This window comes from Ovis aries, chromosome 1 (genome assembly GCF_016772045.2).
Source record: "Ovis aries strain OAR_USU_Benz2616 breed Rambouillet chromosome 1, ARS-UI_Ramb_v3.0, whole genome shotgun sequence".
NCBI lineage: Eukaryota > Metazoa > Chordata > Mammalia > Artiodactyla > Bovidae > Ovis > Ovis aries.
The window spans coordinates 99,548,629-99,566,485 of NC_056054.1; the positions used below are offsets into that span (position 1 = coordinate 99,548,629).

The following is a 17,857-nucleotide window of genomic DNA, read 5'->3' on the forward strand; positions in this document are numbered from 1 at the left end:
GATTTCTCAGTTTAACCCCTCCTTCCTTGGCTCGTAATTGTTCCTAAAAGAGCAGATTTGATCATGAACACTTTGCTTTCTCTTTGACACAGTATTAACAGTTGGACATCAACATAAGATAATGGTTGTTAGCAACATTTACATAAGTAATCTGATAGTGAAGGAGAGCTGTAAATCTGACAGTAGCCAAAGTATCACAGTATTTTGAATTGACTTTGTCTCCCAGACTAGGCGAAAGCATAAGAATCTACATCACTCTGGCAATAGCCAAGTGGCTTTAAACTTTTTGAAACTGAGTTTTGTTTATGTTTTCTTGTGCTGTGCAAAATTTGTAAGTTTAATTGGGTCCCATTTGTTTATTTTTGTTTCCATTTCCAGTACTCTATGCTGCTGCTGCTGCTGCATCGCTTCAGTCATGTCAGACTCTGTGCGACCCCGTAGACAGCAGCCCACCAGGCTCTGCTGTCCCTGGGATTCTCCAGGCAAGAACACTGGAGTGGGTTGCCATTTCCTTCTCTAATGCCATTGCCTTCTCCGAGTACTCTATGAGACCAATCCAAAACGCTATTACTGAGATTTATGTCAAAGAGTGTTCTGCCTATGTTTTCCCCCAGGAGTTTTATAGTATCTAGCCTTACATTTAGGTCTTTAATCCATTTTGTGTCTTTTGTTTATGGTGTTAAGAGAAAGATCTAATTTTATTATTATTTTTTAGACTCCACTGGGTCTTTATTGCTAGGTGTGGGCTTTCTGTAGTTGCAGCGAGCAGAGGCTGCTCTTAGTTGCACTGTGCGGGTCTCTCATTGCTATGGCTTCTCTTGTGGAAAACACGCTCTAGGTGTACAGGCATCAGTAGTTGCAGAATGCTGGCTTAGTTGCTCCATGACATGTGGGATCTTCCTGGACCAGGAATGCTGTGCATCCTGCATTGGCAGGTGGATTCTTAACCACTGGACCATCTCTTAAGCATTGGACCACCTGGGAAGTCCCTCTAATTTCATTCTTTTACATATAGCTGGTCATTTTCCCAGCACCACTTACTGAAGAGACTGTCTTTTCTCCATCGTACATCCTTGCCTTCTTTGTCATGATGAATTGACTGTAGGTGTGTGGGTTTATTTCTGGGCTTTCTATTCTGTTCCATTGATCTCTATTCTGTTTTGTGCCAGTACTATATTGCTTTTGTTTTGTTTGCTCTTTCTGTGAAGTATGTTCTGAAGCCAAGGAAGCTGATTCCTCCAGCTTTGTTTGTCTCTGTCAAGATTGATTTGGTTATTCTGGATCTTTTGTGTTTCCATACAAATTAAAAACTTTTTTTTTCTAGTTCTGTGGGAAATGCCATTGGTAATTTGATAGGAGTTGCATTGAATCTATACATTGCCCTGGGTCATACAGTGACAGTGTAACGCAATATATCCTTCCATCTCCTTGTATCACCTTCAGTTTCTTTCATCAGTTAGTGTCTTACAGTTTTGGGAGTACAGGTCTTTTGCCTTCTAAGTTTCCAAAGTAAAACATAAACAAAACAAAAAGAATGAGAACCTACAGAATGGGAAATAATATTTGCAAATGATACAACCAAGGGATTAATTTCTAAAATACACGAACAGCCCATAGAGCTCAATAAAAACAAAAACAAAAACAGACAACCCAATCAAGAAATGGTCAGAAAATCTAAACAGACATTTCTGCAAATAAGAAACACAGATGGACAACAGGCACATGAAAAAATACTCAACATCACTAATTATTAGAGTAATGAAAATTAAAACTACAATGAGCTATTACCTCAGACTGGTCTGAATTGCCATCATAAAATATCTGCAAATAATAAATGTTGTTATCTCACCTTTTCATCTGGCCCTACATCATCTATACCTGCTACACTTGTTATGTCTCTGAAAGCCAAGAAGTTCATCCCTTGTGAAGACACTTAGCTTTCTTTCACCCCAGCACACAGATGGGACAATCTGATTTGTGTAACAGGACAAAAGAGAATGAATTCAATTCTACACCGCAGGCTGGAGCCAAAGACCTAAAGGTGAAGAGGGGTCAGGTTCTGCAAACTAAGCTGATCAGGAGAAAAAGCAGCCGGTCCTCGAGCCATTTTCCAGGTGGAGCCTGGAGTAGGTCAGAGATCAGGGAGTAGATGGATGGCTCACCACTGACTGAGAGCCAAGTGGCCCCCTTTCACAATGAAACAGGCTCAGAAAGAGAGCCTCTCACCAAACCTGGATTCCAATTCTTCCCCCATGACCTACGACACCTGTCCCTACCCTGGATGACGCCAACTTCCTCATGCTCAGACCAAGAGTAGTATCTGACGCAAGGCCTTCCTCAGACCCCACATCCAGTTAGGACTTCGTGTTTACCTCTCAGTCCATGTGGACTTTGGCCGACACAGGCCCTCTTGTTCTAGACTCTGGATTTGTGTAAACGACTTTCCTGATAAAGGTGGGAAATCAGTGGAACGATGGGCTCCCTCACCCTGAAGCTTGGATGAGGATGGTGGGGGCGTTGGGCGCCAGCTGGGGTCCGTGCTGGGCTGTGTCCCTCTTCTGGGCCCGGCCTCATGGGCAGGGGCAGGGCCCGGTCCCTCAGGCACTCCTCTCACTGATTTTGGAGCCCCGTGCCTTCCCTTGAGGCTGCAGGGAGCCGTGTGTCTGTGGTCCCTCGGGCACCCGCTGTCTCTCCACCCTGACCGGGAAACAACCACCACCCCCTGGTCCAGTAGACATGGGCCGGCAGCGCCGGGATGCAACTGCGAAGACCATGAATCCGTTCCTCTGGCTGGATGTGGGAGGTGAAAACTAGGTCGTGGAGGGGAGGAAAGCAGGGGAAAGCTCATGAAATGTCCTGATCTGAAGCTGCTTTCAAGTCCGCCTCTTTGGGGACTCAGGCTCCAGCGCTGGTGAGGGTGCTGACGCGCAGCTGCACCCTCAACTGCACTCGGAGTCCACGCGGAACCAGGTGGAGCCCCGTGGTCTGGGGGCCGGTGCGCACGCGGGCCGCGCCTTCCTCAGGTTGGAGCCCCTGAACCTCAGACCTGAAGGAAACGCAGTGACTGCCACACTAAGAAAAGAAGAAAAGCCACTGCAGGAGGAAATGCAAATGCATCCCCAACCTTGTTACCCTTTACTTCTAAAGGAAACCAGAGACAGACAGACACACGGACAACATTGCATTAAAGTCTTTCAGCAAGAAGAAACTGCCTGCTGTGAGGTGAAACCAAAAACCTCCCCAGACACCTGTTTTCTGGGAAAACCGCCTTTACCCTTCTGTTGTCCAAGGTTAAAATTCGTGCTCCATGACCTCTTGAACCAGATAATTTAAAAAGTCAAATAAAAGGCATTTCGGACATTATAAAAGGTAAAACAAAGCTGTCCTTTAAGAAGAATCTCAAGTACAATAAGGGAGGAATACACAACCATGAGGTCTGCTTGGACTGAGCCTGATCCCTCTGTGGCTTTATACGGGGCCTGGTTGGCAAACGAATTTAATACAGGTCAGGAAGCGAAACTTGGCCAGCGTTGATGTTCAGTATTTTCTTTTCTTTACATTTGTGTCTATACATTCCAGTGGGATGAAACTCCTAGATCTAGAATTACTGTTTCAAAAGGAACACACGTTTATAGAGCTGACAGGCCATGCCGCATTGCCTCCCCAAACCAGAGGAGATATCCTACATGAGTTGTGATGAACGGCCTCCTGTTTTCCACACTGATAAAGGTACAGCCTATTAACCAGGTTAGATTTTTGCCCATCTGAGGTCAAGATTTATTATAAATCTGTAATTTTCTGACCAAGGGGGTTAAGAGCCTAACACATTTTCTTTTTTTTTTTTTTCATTGACTCTTTATTTATTTTTCTGGACAGTGGGTTAGTCTTCCTGAGATTTTCATATTCTAGGTAATTTATTTTTTTCATTTTTTTAAAATTACATTTTCTTTATTAGAGTTCTTCAAGTATGACACACCTGTTGGTATGCACTGTCTATTTCCCTGACAGCTTTGTATGTGTCCTAGCACTCTGTTCTTAAACGACGTATTTATTCATACGTGTTGTGATTTTCTGCCAGTTGTGTATTACATCTTTTTGGCACCTTTTGCCGTGCTGAAGTTTATTTAAATCTTTGTACGGTTAGCTTACTCTCTTCCAGGGGTCCATGTCCCACTCAGTAAAGCCTTCCTCCTCTCTGTGTTTGCCTCTAATATATTGTTTCATAATTTCAGCCACTAAATACAATTGACTCATTGTTCTTTGTAAGGTATGCTTTCTTTTTCATTTGTAGCATGGTTAATTGATTGTTAAAACATCATTTCCACAATGATGAAAAACTAATCTTATTACATGTTGTTGTTTAGTTGCTAAGTGGTGTCTGACTCTTTGGGACCCCATGAACTGTAGCAACTAGGCTTCTCTGTCCATGGGATTCACCAGGCAAGAATACTGGAGTGGGTTGCCATTTCCTTCTCTGATGTTCAATATTTTTCAAACAGCCAGATGACCGGAGACGTCAGCCTTTGCTGCTCTTCCTGCTGAATGTGAAAGTGTGAGGAAAGTTTTGGACTTCAACTAGACGACTAGAATAAGCCATAGCAGCAGGAACTTGAGAAACCCCTTTGCCTGGGACGACGCCAGTGAAGCGATGCTGCAGAAGGAGCACGCAGGTCAGGTGCATCAGAGCAGAGGGGAAGGCTCTTTGTTCCCAGGTAGGATTAAAGCATCGATCATTTCCAAGAGCCAAGCCCAGTGACCGCAGGGGCAGTGAAAAGGGCCACGGAGGTATGGAGGTGCGGGTCTGCAGCTGGGTGGGACTTCGTCCACCCCACCCAAGCATCGGGTTGCCTGGGGCTCAGAGATGTCTAACTGCCCTGGCTCCTGCGGTTTCTGAGAAGTTGGAGAGTCAGCGTGGGTGACTGCTGCGCTCAGGCCCAAAGCTGTGTGTTCCTTGTGGGATCCTGAGGTCTAACTGCTGGGATGCTCACAGGGACCTCGCTCTGGAGAAAGCGAGGAACCCTAAACCAGGGCCTTTCAGGAACCTCAGTCTCCTTACCTGAGGGATCCTCTGTGCTCAGAGAGCTCTCTTTCTTTCAAAATTTGAGGGCAAGTTGTATCCAAACATGCTTTTCTTGGATGTCACTAGGTATACTTTAACCATATGGTTTCTGTAGTGTAGTGGTTATCACGTTTGCCTAACACGCAAAAGGTCCCTGGTTCGAAACCAGGCAGAAACAGCTTCACTTTATCCCAAACTTTTTGATGTGCATTTTAAATATAAAAAAGCCTGCAAGAATCATAGGAGGAGTTCTGTGACTTCCTGAAAACCTACTCAGCACTACAAACTAGGCCTCTTTTGTCTGAGTCACTGTGGACACCAGGCCCAAGGAGGGCACAGAACAAGACCAACTTCGGGTCACCTTTCAGTTCAGTTCAGTCACTCAGTTGTGTCCGACTCTTTGTGACCTCATGGACTGCAGCACAACAGGCTTCCCTGTTCATCACCAAGTCCCAGAGTTTACTCAAACTCGTGTCCATCGAGTTGGTGATGTCATCCAACCATCTCATCCTCTGTCGTTCCCTTCTCCTCCTGCCTTCAGTCTTTCCCAGCATCAGGGTCTTTTCCAATGAGTCAGTTCTTCACATCAGGTGGCCAAAGTATTGAAGTTTCAGCTTCAGCATCAATTCTTTCAATGAGTATTCAGGACTGATTTCCTTTAGGATGGACTGGTTACATCTCCTTGCAGTCCAAGGGACTCTCAAGAGTCTTCTCCAACACCACAGTTCAAAAGCATTAATTCTTCAGTGCTCAGCTTTCTTTACAGTTCACCTCTCACATCCATACATGACTACTGGAAAAACCATAGCTTTGACCAGACAGACCTTTGTTGACAAAGTGATATCTCTGCTTTTCAATATGCTATCTAGGTTGCTCATAGCTTTTCTTCCAAGGAGCAAGCGTCTTTTAATTTCATGGGTGCAGTTACCATCTGCAGTGATTTTGGAGCCCCCAAAATAGAGTGCTGCACTCAATATGCCAGCAAATTTGGAAAACTCAGCAGGGGCCACAGGACTGAAAAAGGTCAGTTTTCATTCGAATCCCTAAGAAAGGCAGTGCCAAAGAAGGTTCAGACTACCGTACAATTGCACTCATCTCACATGCTAGCAAAGTAATGCTCAAAATTCTCCAAGCCAGGCTTCAACAATACGTGAACCGTGAACTTCCAGATGTTCAAGCTGGTTTTAGAGGAACCAGAGATCAAATTTTCAACATCTGTTGAATCATCGAAAAAGCAAGAGAGTTCCAGAAAAACATCTACTTCTGTTTTATTGACTATGCCAAAGATTTTGTGTGGATCACAACAAATTGTTGGAAAATTCTTCAAGAGATAGGAATATGAGACCACCTGACCTTCCTCCTGAGAAATCTGTATGCAGGTCAAGAAGCAACAGTTAGAATCAGACATGGAAAAATGGACTGGTTGCTAACTGGGAAAGGAGTACGTCAAGGCTGTATATTGTCACCCTGCTCATTTAACTTCTATGCAGACTGCATCATGCGAAATACCAGGCTGGATGAAGCACAAGCTGCACAGGATTACCAGGAGAAATGTCAATAACCTCAGATATGCAGATGACACCACCCTTATGGCAGAAAGTGAAGCAGAACTAAAGAGCCTCTTGATGAATGTGAAAGAGGAGAGTGAAAAAATTGGCTTAAAACTAAGGTCATGGCATCCAGTTTCATCACTTCATGGCAAATAGATGGGGAAACAATGGAAAAAGATCACCTTTACCATCCGGAAATCCCCTCAGTTCCTCCGGCATGTAAATCTCCTCTATACCCTGACATGTAGTATGGCTCTGGAAACCAAGAAGTTCATCCCTCTGAAGCATATTTGGTTTGCATGAGAACAAAATAAACCAAACCCAACTCTTCACCTGAGGCTGGAGCCAAATACACAAAGAACTCCTCTAACTGAGCTGTCAGGCACGAAAAGAGTCTATACACATGCCATTATCAGGAGAGGCACCTGAGCCACGTCAGAGGTCAGGAAGTAGACAGATCCACCCATCACCCCCTGAGAGCCAGTCTGTACCTTTTTCTGATACAGACAGCAGAAGTTCAGAAAGGGAGCTTGACCTTGGCTCTGCTGCACACAGTGCTCAAGCTAAGCCAGGATGGAATCTAGGGGCAAGAGCTGGGAGACTTGCACAGCTTTATTCAGCCCTGAGCCACTGGCAATCACCTCCTTTCCCGCTCTTGGCATCTGAACAAGTTAATTTTTACTTTTATAGTTTTTACCTGGAGACATTAAACCAGATGCTTTGCAAGATTCCCTTGTGGTCTCGTGGCTAGGATTTGGTGTTTTCACCACCCCAGACCATGTTAGACTTCCGGCCAGGGACATCTTTTTCTCTCTGGCATGTGTGTGTGCGCCTGGCATGTGTGTGTATGTGTGCTCAGTCTCTCTGGCATGTGTTGTGTGCGTGTGCTCAATCACTCAGGCAAGTCTGACTCTTTGGGACCCCATCAATTGTAACCCGCCAGGCTCCTCTGTCCATGGGATTTTCCAGGCAAAAATACTGGAGTGGGTTGCCATTTCCTTCTCCAAGGGATGCCCAAAGTGGGGGTACTGATACTGCTTCTACAATGAGAATTCCAGCGGATAACATCCAAGGGGACTTTGACTTTTCTTACTGAAATGTAGCTTCATTTCCTACTGAAATGAAGAAGAAAAAACAAAAAGTTTAGTTTTACTTTATCATAGAGATAAGTTAGTATGTACCTGGTGTGCTAGGTATAAGAAAGAAATCAAGCTGAAAATAAGAATTCTCAAATATTATTAACACTGTATTCTAATAATTGACATAAAATCACACAAAATGTTATAGAGAATATTCCTTGTATGTATCACACAGGTAAATAATTTTGGTCTAAAAACTATCTTGCTTTTCAAATACTGTAATAATACGGAAAACATTAGTAACAAAGTATTCTAGTTTGCACAGTTTTGGATTTATTTTCCCTTCAAATTCTAATAACACTGAATGGCCTAAGTTTTCTATACTGGTTTTACTTGTTTATCAAAAAATTTAAGGGACTTTGCTGGTGGTCCAGGAGCTAAGACTTCTTGCTCCCAATACAGGGAGCCTGGGTTCCATCCCCAATTGTGGAACTAGATCCTGCATACTGCAAGGAAGACCTAGTGCAGATAAATAATGCAAATAAAGGAATAAATTAAGAAAAAATTTAAGTGGATAAACATTTAAGTTTATAAACTTAAAATTATGTGTTCCAAGAAATTAAATATACTATATAATATATGTTAAATGGAGATGTAGTATTACAATTCTAGAAATCATAGTCAATCCACTTAGACTTTGGGGTATCATTTACTGTATGATTCCAACATGCATTTCTCTATTATGTGTCAGCTCAACTTTTGATTTTAAGGTCTATGTTTATCTGAGTTCTTTGACTGATATTAAATTAATTAATGTGTGATCTTTGCCTGTATCATGTATAACCATGATAGAAATGAGAAACATTATTTTCCTATGATGCTGCCTCCTATGTTTATAGATTATAGAATGACCATATGTGAACAGGTTGAGAGGAGGCTCAGGTGCCTTTTATGGGAGATTGGTGACTCTTTCCATCAATGTCACTATAAGAATTGTGGAACACATGGCATGTCTGCTCCAGGAAGTGGGAAGCTGTTGCTGAATGTCTACTGTTTTCCTAAAATGCTTGTTTATGTAATTTAAAAGAAACTGTTTTGTTCTTAGTTTTCTGCCTACTAAATCTGAAGTCATCCATCTTCATTATGCTTCTCTCATCTCCATCACTGCTAGAACCCTAGGCCAAGATAAGCAGATTAGCTTGGGGAAAACTGCCAGGAACCATTTCTGCTCCTGCTGCACCGTCCCTTTTCAGTGCCTCCAGATGTGAGCTCCACAGGGCAGAGACCTTGAGCTGACTCACTATTCAGCATCTTTCTTCCTTTCCCCTGCCCATAGCAGGGCCTAGCATCTAATAAGTGACTGAGAACTGCTCAGTGATTAAAGGCAATCTAGTGTAATGTCCTGGAAAGGTGAAAAGGAGAAGAAATTAGGTAGATTGGAGAAGGCCTAGAGTATGAGGGACAGAGAATGACAGACAGACAAAGAAACACACTGAGAGAGTAGAAAGAATGTCTAGGAACTAGATTTACTGTGTGAAAGCCTGAGTGCTCATGAGATTCAACAGAAGAACTCAGGGAAGGTCAGCTAATAACTCTTGGTACCAGGTCTGGACAAGATGGATTGTCAGGTGCAGAATCCTATTGGTCCCAACAACTTGTCTCAAATAGGATAATTTTTGCAGAAACAGCCAAACAGTCAAGGAATCATAAAGACACAGTTATTGGCATTCCAACACAGTCTTGAGTAAGAGGGTGGCCAGTCATTAAATGTGTGTATCCAGATGCCAAAAATGTATTCATAAAGAAAAAGGAAGAACAAATATCTGAGACCAGTGTTTTTTACCCCTGTCCTATCCATAACTGGAAGTTTAGTGTGAAGCAACTGGAAGTCATTCTGCATAGTCTTCTCAGACTCAAATAAGTAGATCACTACCAAACATAATTACAATTATTGGAATGCTTTCTAAACATCTTGGAAGTTTAGCTGTTGAACATGTGCAGTAGGGTATATCTGGGTAATGTCCACTTAGACTTTTGTTGTACCTCTGGCTTAACTGAATCAAGAGGGTACCTGTCCTCTTACTAGAGTATTATACAGATGTGTACAAAGTTTGTCATGATGGCAAGAATATGAAGAAAAAAGCTCTTTCATGGATTTGGAAAGATAGAAATACAAATTGGCACACCTACTATAAATCAACTTAAAAACAGATAAGATGCCTTCAGTTCAGTTCAGTTCAGTCACTCAGTCATGTCCAGCTCTTTGTGACCCCACAGACTGCAGCATGCCAGGCCTCCCTGTCCATCACCAACTCCCAGAGTTTATCCAAACTCATGTCCATTGAGTCGGTGATGCCATCCAACCATCTCATCCTCTGTCATTCCCTTTTCTTCCTGCCCTCAATCTTCCCCAGCATCAGGGTCTTTTCAAATGGGTCAGCTCTTCGCATCAGGTGGCCAAAGTATTGGAGTTTCAGCTTCTACATCAGTCCTTCCAATGAACATTCAAGACTGATTTCCTTTAGGATGGACTGGTTGGGTCTCCTTGCAGTCCAAGGGACTCTCAAGAGTTTTCTCCAACATCACAGTTCAAAAGCATCAGTTCTTTGGTGCTCAGCTTTCCTTACAGTCCAACTCTAGCATCCACACACGACTACTGGAAAACCATAGCCTTGACTAGATGGACCTTTGCTGGCAAAGTAATGTCTCTTCTTTTTAATGTGCTGTCTAAGCTGGTCATAACTTTTCTTCCAAGGAGTAAGCGTCTTTTTATTTCATGGCTGCAGTCACCATCTGCAGTGATTTTGGAGCCCCCCAAAATAAAGTCTGACACTGTTTCCACTGTTTCTCCATCTATTTACCAAGAAGTGATGGGACCAGTTGTCACGATCTTAGTTTTCTGAATGTTGAGTTTTCAGCCAACTTTTTCACTTTCTTCTTTCACTTTCATCAAGAGGCTCTTTAGTTCTTCTTCACTTTCTGCCATAAGGGTGGTGTCATCTGCTTATCTGAGGTTATTGATAGTTCTTCCAGCAATCTTGATTCCAGCTTGTACTTCATCCAGCCCAGCATTCCTCATGATGTACTCTGCATATAAGTTAAATAAGCAGGGTGATAATATGCAGCCTTGAGGTACTCCTTTTCCTATTTGGAACCAGTCTGTTGTTCCATGTCCAGTTCTAACTGTTGGTTCCTGACCTGCATACAGATTTCTCAGGAGGCAGGTCAGGTGGTCTGGTATTACCATTTCTTTCAGAATTTTCCACAGTTTATTGTGATCCACACAGGCAAAGGCTTTGGCATAGTCAATAAAGCAGAAATAGATGTTTTTCCTGGAACTCTCTTGCTTTTTCGATGATCCAGCGGATGTTGGCAATTTGATCTCTGCTTCCTCTGCCTTTTCTAAAACCAGCTGGAACATCTGGAAGTTCACGGTTCACATATTGTTGAAGCCTGGCTTGGAGAATTTTGAGCATTACTTTGCTAGCATGTGAGATGAGTGCAATTGTGTGGTAGTTTGAGCATTCTTTGGCATTGCCTTTCTTTGGGATTGGAATGAAAACAGAGCTTTTCCAGTCCTGTGGCCACTGCTGAGTTTTCCAGATTTGCTGGCTGGCATATTGAATGCAACACTTTCACAGCATCATCTTTTAGGATTTGAAATAACTCAACTGGAATTCCATCACCTCCACTAGCTTTGTTCATAGTGATGCTTCCTAAGGCCCACTTGACTTCACATTCCAGGATGTCTGGCTCTAGGTGAGTGATGACACCAATGTGATTATCTGGGTTGTGAAGATCTTTTTTGTACATTTCTGTGTATTCTTGCCACCCCTTCTTAATATCTTCTGCTTCTGTTAGGTCCATACTATTTCTGTCCTTTACTGAGCCCATCTTTGCATGAAATGTTCCCTTGGTATCTCTCATCCTCTTGAAGATATCTCTAGTCTTTCCCTTTCTATTGTTTTCCTCTATTTCTTTGCACTGATCACTGAGGAAGGCTTTATCTCTCCTTGCTATTCTTTGGAACTCTGCATTCAAATGGGTATATAGTTCCTTTTCTCCTTTGCTTTTGGCTTCTCTTCTTTTCACCGCTATATGTAAGGCCTCCTCAAACAGTCATTTTGCTTTTTTGTATTTGGAGTGACAAAAATCAGATTTACCCTCGTGCTTGAAATTTCACCCTGCCTTTCTTGCCTGCCCCCACAGGAAAAAAAGGAAAACATATAATGTCAGTTTCTAGACACAGGAAAGAGGACAACACAAAAGAGGACAGCTGAGAATCAGCTGAGAATGAGAAACAAGGTGAGTCCTGCCATTGGCCCACATGACTGCTTTAAGAGCATGTCCAGGTTGGGCATGAGAAGGGTAATCTGAGACCAGCTCTTTGGATTGTTGAGAGGAAGCTGAGTTTTGGTGGAGAGCAAGGCAGGTAGGGTTCAGAGAACAGAGGTTCAGTGCTGGAGAGAAAAGGATATCCAGGGATACTAAACAGTCTCCCTGAGGTACTAAACAGAGTTATTCTAAGAGCTCACTTGTGGGGAATTACCTGAGACCAAGAAAAGAAATTTTGGTTCAGATCATGGAACAGTGCTTGGTGTTCACATGGGACAGGCAATTGTTCTCACTGCCATCAGCCAGACTAGACTATTTATATAACTCATGAGCCTTAGGGCAAGAACACAGCTCTAGAATAATCAGCCCTACACTGACCTTCTGAAAAAAATCATAAAGCAAGATCCAAAGAGATCAAACTGTTTACAAGTCACTTAACTGTATCCAATACAAAACTCAAAATAATTCATAGGAATATCAAAGTAGCTAGTATCCAGAAAGGAAAATTTGATAATGTCCAGCATCCAAACAACAACAACAAATGTCAGGCATGCAAAGAGGCAGAAAAATATGATGCAAAAGGAAGAATATAATCACTTAGTCAAAAGTGACCAGAACTGACATGATGAAAAAATCAGCAGAGAGAACTTTAAACAGTTACCATGACTATGTTGCATATGTCCAAAGAGTTCATTAGAAATGTGGAACATACAAAAATGGCAAAAAGCAAACTTTAGAGATAAAAACAATAACATCTGCGAATCAACAACAATTAGACATTGCAAGAAAAAAAAATTAAGGAATACAAAGCCTTGAACCACTGAAACTATTCAAAATGAAATGGCAGTAATTTTTTTAACTGACCATATTAATAGCATCACTGAATGGTAGAGCAACTTATTTATTTATTTTTTTCAAAGATTATGAATCTATATAGTTTTATTAAGACAAAAAACTGACAGTGTTGATATGAAGTTTACATTTAAACAAAAGTTTTCACAGAAAGCTAACACATGCCTAAAAACTGCAATGGAGTTCTAGAAGCAGATCAAGATGATGTCAACAACGGATGGATCTCATGACTCAAGACAGCGTTTTGGATTTTAGTTAATTCTTAGGATTAAAAAATTTGTTTTGTTTTAAAGTGAACCACTGCCCCAGTATGAAAATTTATCTTCTCTGAGACCAGGGATTTTGAAATCATTCAACTCTTGAACTTGTGCTGTCAGTGACTGCACCCTGCCACCAATGGTTTCAAAGTTCAAAAAACAGAGGCTCCAAGAGTTTTCCACCCTATGAACACCGGCTCTTGTCTTTCCCTACTCGCTTACCTCCTATACCACTCTGCCTTTACCTAAATACTTCACCAGTGGCTTGGATGGAGAAGCTGATATTTGTAACTTTACAATAGGAAAAGAAAGGGCCTTCTTGTCAGTTTCATGAGTAGCACCTCTAAGACAGAATGATCTGCCTGTGTATACACTCCAATAAGACTTTTCCTCCTAAACCAGTTTCCATCCGCCAAACGGCAGCTTTGGTAGCTTCTTATTCCTTTGTTGGGAACAGCATTAAGCTCAGGAGGGAATACCTTGGCTTCTAAATTTCAGGCTTTCACAGCTTTTAAACAGTCTCTCACAGTCCTCATTTAGGTTGCCAATAACATTTTTTGAAAGGATACAATATTCTGGACACTGAACCCAATCATCATTAGTTGTTCATTTCTTTGTTTCACCATTTCCCCAAATTTTAACAAAAATGATCCTAACCCATTTCCCTTCTTTCCCACCCCACCCCACCCACCCCAAATAATACACCAGTAATAGCCAAAAACTACATACATGCTATGCTGTAAAAATGCAAAGTTAACCCTATTGGGAAGAAGGCTGTGTGGGTTGTGGAGATGCTCTTTGAAGATCTACAGTATCTCTTGCTCTCCCACATCCCTTTCTACATTTTGTCCTTCATAGAAGGCCCTTTGCTGTTTTTTTCAGCAAAGTTCAGAACGGGTTGCCTTGAAACACTGACCCTCCTTCCCCTTCCCCAGGAGGGGTGTGCAAACTCTACAGCATGGAGCGGCTTTGAAGCCCTGGGCTGCTGTAGGGCACAGAAACTATACTGGCTCTTCAAGGACATCTTCTCAAGCCACCTTCATGGTGTCAAGACAAGGAGAACTCCTTCTTTCCCCACTTGAAACCCAGTCAGATGTGACAGGGGCTGGTATTCAAGAAAGTTAATTCTTATCATCCTTTTTGTCATCATCCTCTGAGGGGTAAGAATGCCACGTCAGCCTTTCCTCATAGAAGGATATGACAACCTGTGGGCACTTGACATCAGCTTCCTTGGCAGGGAACAGATCAGCTTCATCAGAGTTCTTCCATTTCATTAGGAACATGAATTCTCCACTGGAGTCCGTAGCTCCAATAATCCACTCTGGTTCCAAACCCCAGGCAAAGCCTCGTGGCTCTTCTGACTCTTTTTTCTTCTTCTTTGGTTTGCTCTCCTCCCCCTTATCTTCTGAATCAGAATCAGCTTTGCACTTGCCTCCCTCTGATTTATCTGTCTTGTGTGCTGTTTTCTGTGACTGCAGAAACTCAGCAATGAGGTCAGGGCAATCCAGGTTCTCTTCTGGTTCCCATGTGTTATCCTCATCTGAGAACCCCTTCTACTTTAGGAGATACTCCACTTTACCCTTTACCACTCAATGGTCTAGAACTTTTTCCACCATATATTTTTCTTCCTCTTCTTCTAGCACCTCCTCCACTTTCTTCTTGTTTTGTTTTTTCCCCATAGTGCCCGCCAGCTTTCTAGTATAAAGGATGATGCTGCTCGAGTCTTGCAGTCACAACCCTCCCTACACTGGTTCAAGCGCCCAGGCTGTCCTGCCCATCCTCTTCCCAATTTACTATGTTTCCTCTCCAGCCCAATCCCCCAGCCATCCACCCAACCCACGTAGCATTGTTGGTCTACTCAGGCCAAAGGGAGACCCGCAAATCAGTAGAGCAACTTTAAAAGGCCTAACATAAGAGAGTATTTGGAGTCTCAAAAAATACCAGGAGAAATTTTTTGAAGGAAAAAACTGAAGAAACCCAAGAGGACACACTCCAATCATAATGAAAATTATAAACCCACCCATCCAAGGAGACAAATGAACTGTGAGCACAAGGAACAGGAAGAAAACTGTGCCTAGTCAAAGAGTAATTAAACTGCTCCAATCCATTATAAAAGAAAAATAGATGTCCAATGAGCCAGAAAGAAAATACATAGTACATTCAGAAAACAAAAGTAAAAATTATGTCAGATTTCTCATCAAAAACAATGGAAGTGAGAAGACAGTGAAGCAACATTTTTAAAGGACTGAGAGTGAAAAAGAGTGTAATCCTATGCCTACTGACCCCCTTCCCAAATCTCTTTGAAAATATAAGTTGAATGATGACATTTATAGACATACCCATGCTTAAAGACTTCGTCACCAGAAAAGCCACACAGCAAGAGAAGTTAAAGGAGCCCTCCAAGGAGAAGGGAACTCACATGAACTGGAATTCCTGATGGACACAAAGGAAATGAAGGAAAAGAGACATGGTCTATGCATGGGAAACATATGATTTTTTATCAATTAAATCTCTTTAAAAACATGGGGCAGGTTTGTTTTTTTTTTTAAGTAATAACCTTGGATGTGGGGTTCAAAACATATGCCAAGTAAAATGCAGGACAACATAAGCATAAGGGCAGGCAGGGGAGAAATATGAGGAAGTGTGCCATCGCTTGAAGGCAGGCTGTGCTAAGTTACAGATGTATGTATGCTGTAATGCCCAAAGCAGTTGCTGAAATAACAAAATATTTACACCCAATAAGTCAACAAAGGCAAGAAAAAGGAATTATATACAAACCATGTAAAGGCTATGACAGAGCAATTACTCTTCCAGGATTCTACCCTGTAGCCATGTGTGCAAGAATGATGACTGTCATAGGAAAAGCATAGAACCAAAGTAATTACAAAAGTATATGGAAACCCGTGGTGGATTCATGTCAATGTATGGCAAAACCAATGCAGTATTGTAAAGTAAAATAAAGTTAAAAAAAAAAAAAGTGTATGGAAAGGGATAAATAAAGGCTACTACAAACAGTGAAAGAAACTTCATTGGTGAAAGGAGTTTACAGGGTAAAGATAATAAGCCTGCTCTTTCCTGAATTCCAGGACTCCCACTGACCTGCTTTCCTCCAGAGACCCTTTCTGAGGATCAGTGACTATCTGGATATAGGCTCTCGTGTTTGTGTATACAAGACACAAGGGAAAGGACTGTAGTAGTGGAGCTTGGGAACGATGTACAGACTAGAAATTATCAATCATACATCACTTAAACTCCAAAAGGCTGAGACACGTCCCTGGGTGGGCTTGAACCACCAACCTTTCGGTTAACAGCCGAACGCGCTAACCGATTGCGCCACAGAGACTCGACACTAGCTCGTTTTTGGTCTCAATAGAGTGACTAACACTCACTCACTCACTCATCCCCGCAGAAAGCGAGCAAAGCTTCAAAGGTAGGCGAAGCCACCTGCCTTTCTCGGGAGAGCAGCTCGGTCTCCAAGCCTCGGGCCATCGGAGAGACGGAGTCCACTCAGTGTTCGTTCCCGTTGGAAAGCCGGGCGTCGGGCGATTGCAAAGGCAGAAGTGCAACCGAGCGCCCCTGCCACGCGTTACTCCACACCCGCCTCAGATGCCAGCGCCCGGACGCCAGGCCTGAGCCGAGGGGAGCCCGAGGGAAGCTGAACCCTCGGTGGACTCAGTGACGGCTCCGGGTTTGCTCCACCTTCATTCGGCCATCTGCACCTTTGGGCAGCGGTTTAGTAGGTGTGGTCCGTGTGGCTTAACAGGAAAGAGATCACATCCAAAGAGGAAACGTGAAAAGGAGCGAGAGCAAGCAAAGACATGGATGAAACCTGCCGGCAGACCTTCCAGGAAGTCTGTGAAGAGGCTCGGGCCAGATCCTCAGAAAGAAAAATTGCTTTTTTAAGTAGCAAATTGGGGAGGAAGAATCGGAGAAGAGCATGAAAGAGAGAAAAGCACGAACTTCTGTAAGTGTCCAGGAATAAAACAGTGTGGATTTATTTATGTCGAGATAGTTACCCGAGGTCCTGTTGTGCACTGTGCTTGTATGGTGTATAGTGCTGTATCGTGGTGGCAGCAACCTCGGTTCATATCCAGGCTGTATCAAGTTAGTGTCTATAACCTCTTTCCATTTGCTTTTTTTTTTTTTAATTGGCATATAGTTGATTTACAGTGTTGTTAGTTTCAGGTGTACAACAAAGTGATTCAGTTATACATACATTTTTTTCAGATTCTCTTTCTATATAGGTTTTTATTACAAAATATTTTATTTATTTAAAAAATATTGAGTTTAGGTCCCTCCTTGTGCTAGAGGTCCTTATTGGTTATCTATCTGATACACAGTAGTGTATATATGTTAATCTGAAACTCCTAATTTATCCCTCTCTCTACTCTTTTCCCTTTGGTAACCAGCAGCTTGTTTTCTACATCTGAGGGTCTATTTCTGTTTTGTATATAATTTCATTTGTATCATTTTTGTTTTTGTGTTTTAGTTTCCACATATAAGTGATATCGTATTTGTCCATCTTACTTCACTCAATATGAGAATCTCCAGGTCATCCACATTGCTTCAAATGGCATTATTTCATTCTTTTTTTTTTTTCCTTTATGGTTGAGTAATATTCATTTTACTTTTAATTCCAGCACAAGTTATGCCACTTAGCAGTGGTTGGAGAGCAGTTTGCTGCTGGCCTTGCATTTGTATTCTGTGAGGAGTAAATCCCACAGC

The 17,857-nt window shown here is 42.4% G+C and overlaps 2 non-coding genes and 1 pseudogene across 2 annotated transcripts; 1 reads left to right on the top strand and 2 right to left on the bottom strand.

Moving 5' to 3' along the window:
* The first annotated feature begins 5,164 nt into the window (after window positions 1-5,164).
* Window positions 5,165-5,237, top strand: TRNAV-AAC (transfer RNA valine (anticodon AAC)). The gene has a single exon. It is a non-coding gene; the product is annotated as a tRNA-Val (tRNA).
* An 8,599-nt stretch (window positions 5,238-13,836) lies between these two features.
* LOC101119431 (chromobox protein homolog 1-like) lies at window positions 13,837-14,845 on the bottom strand (annotated as a pseudogene).
* Window positions 14,846-16,401: 1,556 nt separating this feature from the next.
* TRNAN-GUU (transfer RNA asparagine (anticodon GUU)) lies at window positions 16,402-16,475 on the bottom strand. The gene has a single exon. It is a non-coding gene; the product is annotated as a tRNA-Asn (tRNA).
* Window positions 16,476-17,857: the final 1,382 nt, after the last annotated feature.